Genomic DNA, 6,826 nt, shown 5'->3' on the forward strand with positions numbered 1-6,826 from the left:
CAGACTGTATTAATATCGCTTTTAGATACATATAACATTTCAGCCCCTTTTCCCACGGTGGAACTTTCAATAATTCATCCAGTATGTGCATACATACATATATGTATAAGTATTTATACATATGAAACTTACAGCCTTATTCTGTATCACGAACGATAGGCAACACGAACGGTTCGTTTGCAGAGGAATGCTTCAAAAATTTGTCTGGCGGCATCATTTTAGCCGGTTTAAACGCAACCGAGGCCATTGCAACGTAATGTATGAAATGCAAGACGAAGACGACCGATAGAGTTTAAAATCGCAATCAGAGAGGTCTGCAGACGAATCGTTCGTTTTGCTTATCGTTCGTCATACAGAAGAAGATTGTTAATTTAAATTTTGTGGTTGTTTTTACTCAAAAGTTAGATTTTAATGTATACATATGTATTTTTTTATACATTAAAAGTACATTCAAAAGTTATTTTAAATGGTTGCAAGTGCCTTATACATATACATACATATGTATAAATCAACTGTATAATAACGAACAAATTTTTATCGCAAAGCAATAACGGAAATCTTGACCAAATGATTACAATAATAAAAACATGTATTGTATGTCAATGTAAAAGAATAGTAACTAATACTTAAAAGAAAATGCTTAAATAAAATATCAAGTTCTTTTTATTACTATAAAAGGCGTTTATATATTCTTAAAAAAAGTGTATTAAGGGCTGCGTCGAATAAAATTTTCCGCTAATAATAATGATGATTTTAAAATCTAACATGATTTTCAAAAACGAAAGCATTATATTTTTAGAACTAACTATCTTATATAAAATGGTAAAACACAAGAACTCTTTATGCTTTAAATGCTTTGGACGCAACTTCTCAATTGACAACTTCTGCAAAATATAGCATTTTAGTTTAAATGAAACCATTTTCAAATTAAGCGAAACCTTTTTCAAATTAAATGAAACCTTTTTCATGTTAAGCGAAACCTTTTTCAAATTAAATGAAACCTTTTTCAGATTCAGTGAAACTTTATTCAAATTAAATGAAACTTTTTTCAAATTAAATGAAACTTTATTCAAATGAAATGAAACTTCTTTTTTGGATTACTTTGAATTACCTGTTACGTGTTGCTTCTCTTACGGTCAAGGCATGTTAAATACAGTGTTGCCGTTTCGGTCCAATTGGACCAAAATTGGTGGTTTCATTTCTTAAAATAAAGCTCTGGTAGGTTGGTTGGTTTGCTGTGATTTTCGAGTGGTTTTGGTACCTAGGCAAATCATATAATTTATTCATTTTATAAAACTTCAAATATCTCTGTTTTCGGGAGTACATGTAAAGGATGATGTGAAAAGGAAAAGAGAAATGGGCGTGTCAAAATTATTCTTGAACCGAAGTTGAATGTTGCCGTGATTAGACTGTGCTCTAATCCATAGGGTTTGTTTAAGTTAAAAGAAAATAATTAGACAATTGTTATGCAAATGCCAAAGTTTACATTTCGCTTAAGCGAGTGAGTGAGAAGGGAGAGTAATTGTGTGTGCTTTTACGTAGAAATCAAAAACCAACAGACTTCTACATATGTAATGCTGTGCGTTGGGTAACAGCTTACACGCGAAGCTCATTTAACAGATTCCTTATGTGACAACTCTCAAGCAATGCCAAATATGCATAACAGAGCCTTTAGTGTTAGCCAGACATGGCGCAAACGGCTATTAATAGGTTAAGTTGATTTCCTGTTCCTTAATTTAAAAATGTTTAATACTTAATTTGAATAAAGTTTCATTTAATTTCAAAAAAGTTTCATTTGGTTTGAATAAAGTTTCAGTGAATCTGAAAAAAGTTTCATTTAATTTGAACAAAGTTTCATTGAATCCGAAAAAGGCTTCATTTAATTTGAAAAAGGTTTCGCATCATCTGAAAAAGGTTTCAATTAATTTGAAAAAGGTTTTGCTTAACCTGAAAAAGGTTTCATTTAATTTGAAAAAAGTTTCATTGGCATCTGCTTTTCGAAGAGGGGTCGTCTCATACTGGATATAACAGGATCAGATTCCTTCCTGGTCATTTTTCGAGTGTTATGCTCGCGATACCATTTGTTGCAAGCTTCCTGGGCTTCCTCAGAAAAATGTCCTACTGACAAAGGCAATACCAAATGTCATGCAAATTTAGAAATTTTGTAAATTCTTGGGCGCCATATTGGATACAGAAGAATAACAGATGTGTCCAGTAAGGAAGGGCGTAATATTCGGTAACGATAACTTCCGATAATAGCCTTCGGAGTTGCCATGAATGCGAACCTCTAAATAGCCCAGTTCAAAAAAATTCAACAATTTATTTAAATCTCGGACACCATATGGCATTTTGAATTTTGAATTTTCTGAAACTAGTTCGAAATTTAATTTAATTTTAATAAGCGAACTTAAGAACCTCAAAATGCCAAATTTCATGAAAATTTAGTATTTTTTTTTTTAATTCTTAACACCTACTGGATTCGTTATTTTCGGTTTTTGAAAATTTACTTCAGGTTTGTCGAGACACATCTTATAAATAATACGATGCTAAATATAGAAAAATTACATTAATCCGTAGTGTTTTATATACTTTATGTTATTTGGAATAACTGCTAAAGTTGGTCTAGCGTAATAAAAGTGGCCGCCACTCTTTTTGGCGCGAGTATATGCGGCTTTTCTTTTCGTAGATCCTGAACGGACCCCTTGCATTACTTTTTGGTAAAGGAATGAAGATCCTACTCTGTCTACTCAGTAGTTATACCGTTTTGAAGAAAATATTTCTTGNCGGCTATTATTTTCATACATTTTAAAGGAACCCTTGCACTACTTTTTGGTAAAGGAATGAAGATCCTACTCGTGCCTAAAAATTTGTTATACCGTTTTGAAAAACATATTTCTTGAACGATAATCCGTGTTATTAAGATATTCATAATTTGGCAACAAAATTTTTGTATGTAATATCTCATATGAAATCATCATTTTCCATCTTTAAGAAGTAACACTAAACCAGCAACTACTGTTAAAATTTAAAGTTTCCATAAAAAAAATTGTTAAGAAAGCTATCAACTCACAACTGTTAGAACAAGCCACGATCGAATTCGTTGAATTAAATGGATTCATCGGCTCAGCACATATTATTAAAAATACTAACCAGCTTTGAATTGATGATTATATCCGACACTTTTTTGTCGCCCGATGGTAACTTTCGGCGCCATATGTCGAAAATCCATTGAAGCGAAGGAATTAGCAGCTGCGAATGGAATTGTGGGTGGCCGAAAAAACCAAGAAAATAATTGTTTTTCCAAGCACTCAGGCATTGTTGCCCATTGTACTTAAGGCCTAAAAACAGGATTTAGGGGAAAGGAATATATAGGTAAGTTGGGAATTCATTACTCCTCTGCAAACTTTCCAGATTCCTTTATGAAACTTAGCAGTTTTTTGAGGGAAAGATAATGTATATCGTCCATTCCCAATACGTCCGACCAAAAAATGTACCGTCTAAGTCTGGCAAAGGTCGGCCAGTGAGAGAGAAGATGTTCTCTCCTATCCACATCCTCCAAACAAGACAAAACTGATCGTCGATGAGAGTTCTGCTGACCATATGCCGCTCCCATCGAGTCTGCGCCGTAATCAGTCCTATCAGCGCTCGTAGATTACTCCTTTGTCTGAGAAGGAATTTTGAGACGACTCTGTTAGGCCTCTTCAGGAAACACTTTGTGGTGTGACAGATGTCAATATCACAACAACGGCTCTAATGAGTTTTATATATGAGATCTTTGATGTACCCGATCGTTCCCGCTATGCTTGGCCCTAAAATTTGCTCCGGTCCAATTGGACGCTCGAGTGAACCGCAATTCCTCAATCCATCAGCCAGTTCGTTCAGTCAGTTCAGTTTTTCTTATGAGATCCTTGATGCACCGGCTCGTTCCCGCAGTGCTTGGCCTCAAAATCGGCTCCGGTCCAATTGGGCGCTCCAGAGAACCGCAGTTCGCCAATTCATCAGCAAGTTCATTACCTTGAACACCGTAGTGTTCTAACACCCACACAAGTTCTAGTTCACTCCACTCCAACAGAGTTCGGCCTAAACTTACATTCCCGGACTAACTTTGAACAGGTGCAAGCGGTTTCCAGGACCTTTAGAGCAGCTTGGCTGTCACTGCAGATTCTGATTTTATGTCCGCGCCACCTTTCGCCAATTATCCAGTCTGACACTTTCAGTATTGCAAAGACTTCATATCTGAAGTTACCGCCCAGATGCCATCCAGCTCCAGTACCATTTTCAGTCCTTGAACCGTCGGTATAGAAAGTTTTCACTGCCTTGTCGGAAATCTAACGATTTAGTTTCTTCCAAAGAAGACTCCTGGCATCAGTTTGTCATTAGGCGACAAGAACAAAATTTATTGCTTTGACAACCTTCTAAACAGCTCCCTGTGCCCGGAACTCCGATCGTCGTGCCACTATCTAAAGGAGTACAATCGACACACCGTTCCCATTGCCTCCAAAAAGATCGTTAAATCCAGAGGTGGCAAATCCAACAAAGCATTAAGAGCCGGCCCTGTCGTTGTAGTCATGGCGCCCGTATTGCCTATACATACGCTCCTTTCTAGTCAGTTTAAGAAAGGAACCAAGGTTTAGAGCATAGTTCTGTGCAACCATAGTACAGCAGAGTACGTGATGTTTGGTCTGACCAAAATTAGGTATATTCAGAATACTGTAGCATGACAGCTAAGCAAAACAAAATGTTCACACAATATTAAGTAAAAAGTTCAATATACTTTTGGCAATAACTAGGCCAAAGTACTCAAATCAATTTAGCTTGCGCTGCACTTCTCCAATAACATAAACTCGATTGAACCCATATACATTTATGTATGCATGCACAACAACGTAGAATCATAAGCATGACTAACAACTTAGAAATGTAAGTTTGTAAATTAGATTACTCATAAGGTAGATTGTAAGCATATAAAAGAACGGCGATGAGCCGAATAAAACATTCCAACTTTAAGACTCAACGTTTGCGTTTTACTTTTGGAATCATTGTGGGGCATTTTAATGCTCACCTAAATGCGGCTGTAGAGCTAAGAAAATACTAAACTCCTTACAATATTTACAATACCCTAGCCGGTCTTTCCCAGGTCTTACTAAAGGTCCTTCGACACTGTCTGAAAAATTTTAGCGCTCGATTTACATTCAGATCGACGTAAATTTTCCCTGCGAGTTTCGTATCCACACAGAGTTACCCACATATATTTCACATCCACGGAAAGGCTTAAGCTGAAATTAGTCAAGAACGCAGAACGTATACTTAAACGCAGTCTATATACGCAGAATTTTGTCGATTACCCCCTCAGTGTAGCTTACTACAGTGTTGCCACTCATCAATGCCTTTTAATAAACTTACCTTTTCAACTACAATTTTTCCTGTTATAATAGATCGTAGCTAAATATAAACTACTTAGTTTTCAACAAAAAAACCTTATTCAATAGTAAATTTCAAATATTTTAAATGTATTTTGAATAGGAACTTATAACTTTTTTACTATCTGCCAAACTGACGAAGTGGCAACCATCTATAGAAGGAAGAAATCAGCTGACACGGAAATATCTAAATTCCGCCGATTTCTGCGCTACGGGCTACAACTACTGAAAAATTCTGCGGTTTTGAGTTTTCATTTACACGGCGCTTTGGTAAGAGAGATCGTGTCAGCTGACTTGGGTTTACGTACCGGTAGGTTTACGTGCTTGACTATTTTCAGCTTTAGGTTTACGCTTCTAAGTACTGGAAGGTTGAGACCTTCCCATTTTCTTTTCCGCTAGGCGTGCGCTAAAAATTCTTATCAGAGCCACTATAAGCCTGTATCCCCTACACTTTAGAATTTTCAGATACACACAATCTAGGCCCTGTAAAGTCTTTAAAAGGGGCTAAAATAACCTCCCTGACCCCTCAGTCACCAGCCGGGATTCTATATACCAGTTTAATCTCATAATAAGGACACACTCGTGTACAACACGTTCATCGGCGCTTCCGACAAGCTCACCGTGAAGCATATAAACCGCGTGGAAGAGGAGTTACATTTTTATGTCCGGTTGAGTGCAAGCAGATCAGTTATGATACCAAACTGCCATGAACTATGTCCGTATATGTTGAAAAATGAAATGTGAGCGGGCGTCGCTGGCTGGTACTTAACTTGAGCGCAGGGTACATTGTACGCAAAAATTTTGATGTAATCAAGAAATTGGTATGCGAATCGTACTTGGCGGATAAAATGGGATTTGGCGACGACCTAGATAAGGCGGTAAAATGGATATTCGACAAGAAATGCGGGCCTCGCATCGCGGTTATTACGATGGACAAGCACGGTATTATAGGGCAATGTTGAGTATGGCTCCGCCAAAGTCGTTGAGGTATTTTGTCGCAGTTGTATCGTAGATCCTGATGAAAAGGTTATCGACACGATGGTGATTCATTTGTTTCGTGATTTTTGCATACCTTCCTGAATAATTATAAATTAAAAGACTGTGGCGCATATTCATAGTCATATTTAGTACTCAACTAAGTCGAAACTTTTCTTAGTCACAACTAAAGCTATTCATAGTCGCCTTAGTTTCGGCTTTTCTGGCTAAGTACCAACTTAAAANTAAGTTGGTACTTAAATTTAAGTTGCAACTTTGTTAGTTTCGACTTAGTTGCTGGACTATGAATACGCGCCTGTGTGATTGTCGGCTCTGCGGTGGCTGCTAAAATAGTCGCCACAATCGGCTGCAATTTGCCAGAGGATTTCAACATTAAAAACATAACAGATAAAATGACTAAAATGAAATAA

At 36.8% G+C, this 6,826-nt stretch overlaps 1 pseudogene; it reads left to right on the forward strand.

The window, feature by feature from the left end:
• Nucleotides 1–6,110: 6,110 nt before the first annotated feature.
• LOC108368949 (uncharacterized) lies at nt 6,111–6,826 on the forward strand (annotated as a pseudogene).

The sequence above is a fragment of the Rhagoletis zephyria genome, unplaced genomic scaffold (assembly GCF_001687245.7).
Source record: "Rhagoletis zephyria isolate East Lansing unplaced genomic scaffold, Rhagoletis_zephyria_1.1 Rzeph_scaffold_03416, whole genome shotgun sequence".
Classification (NCBI taxonomy): Eukaryota; Metazoa; Arthropoda; class Insecta; order Diptera; family Tephritidae; genus Rhagoletis; species Rhagoletis zephyria.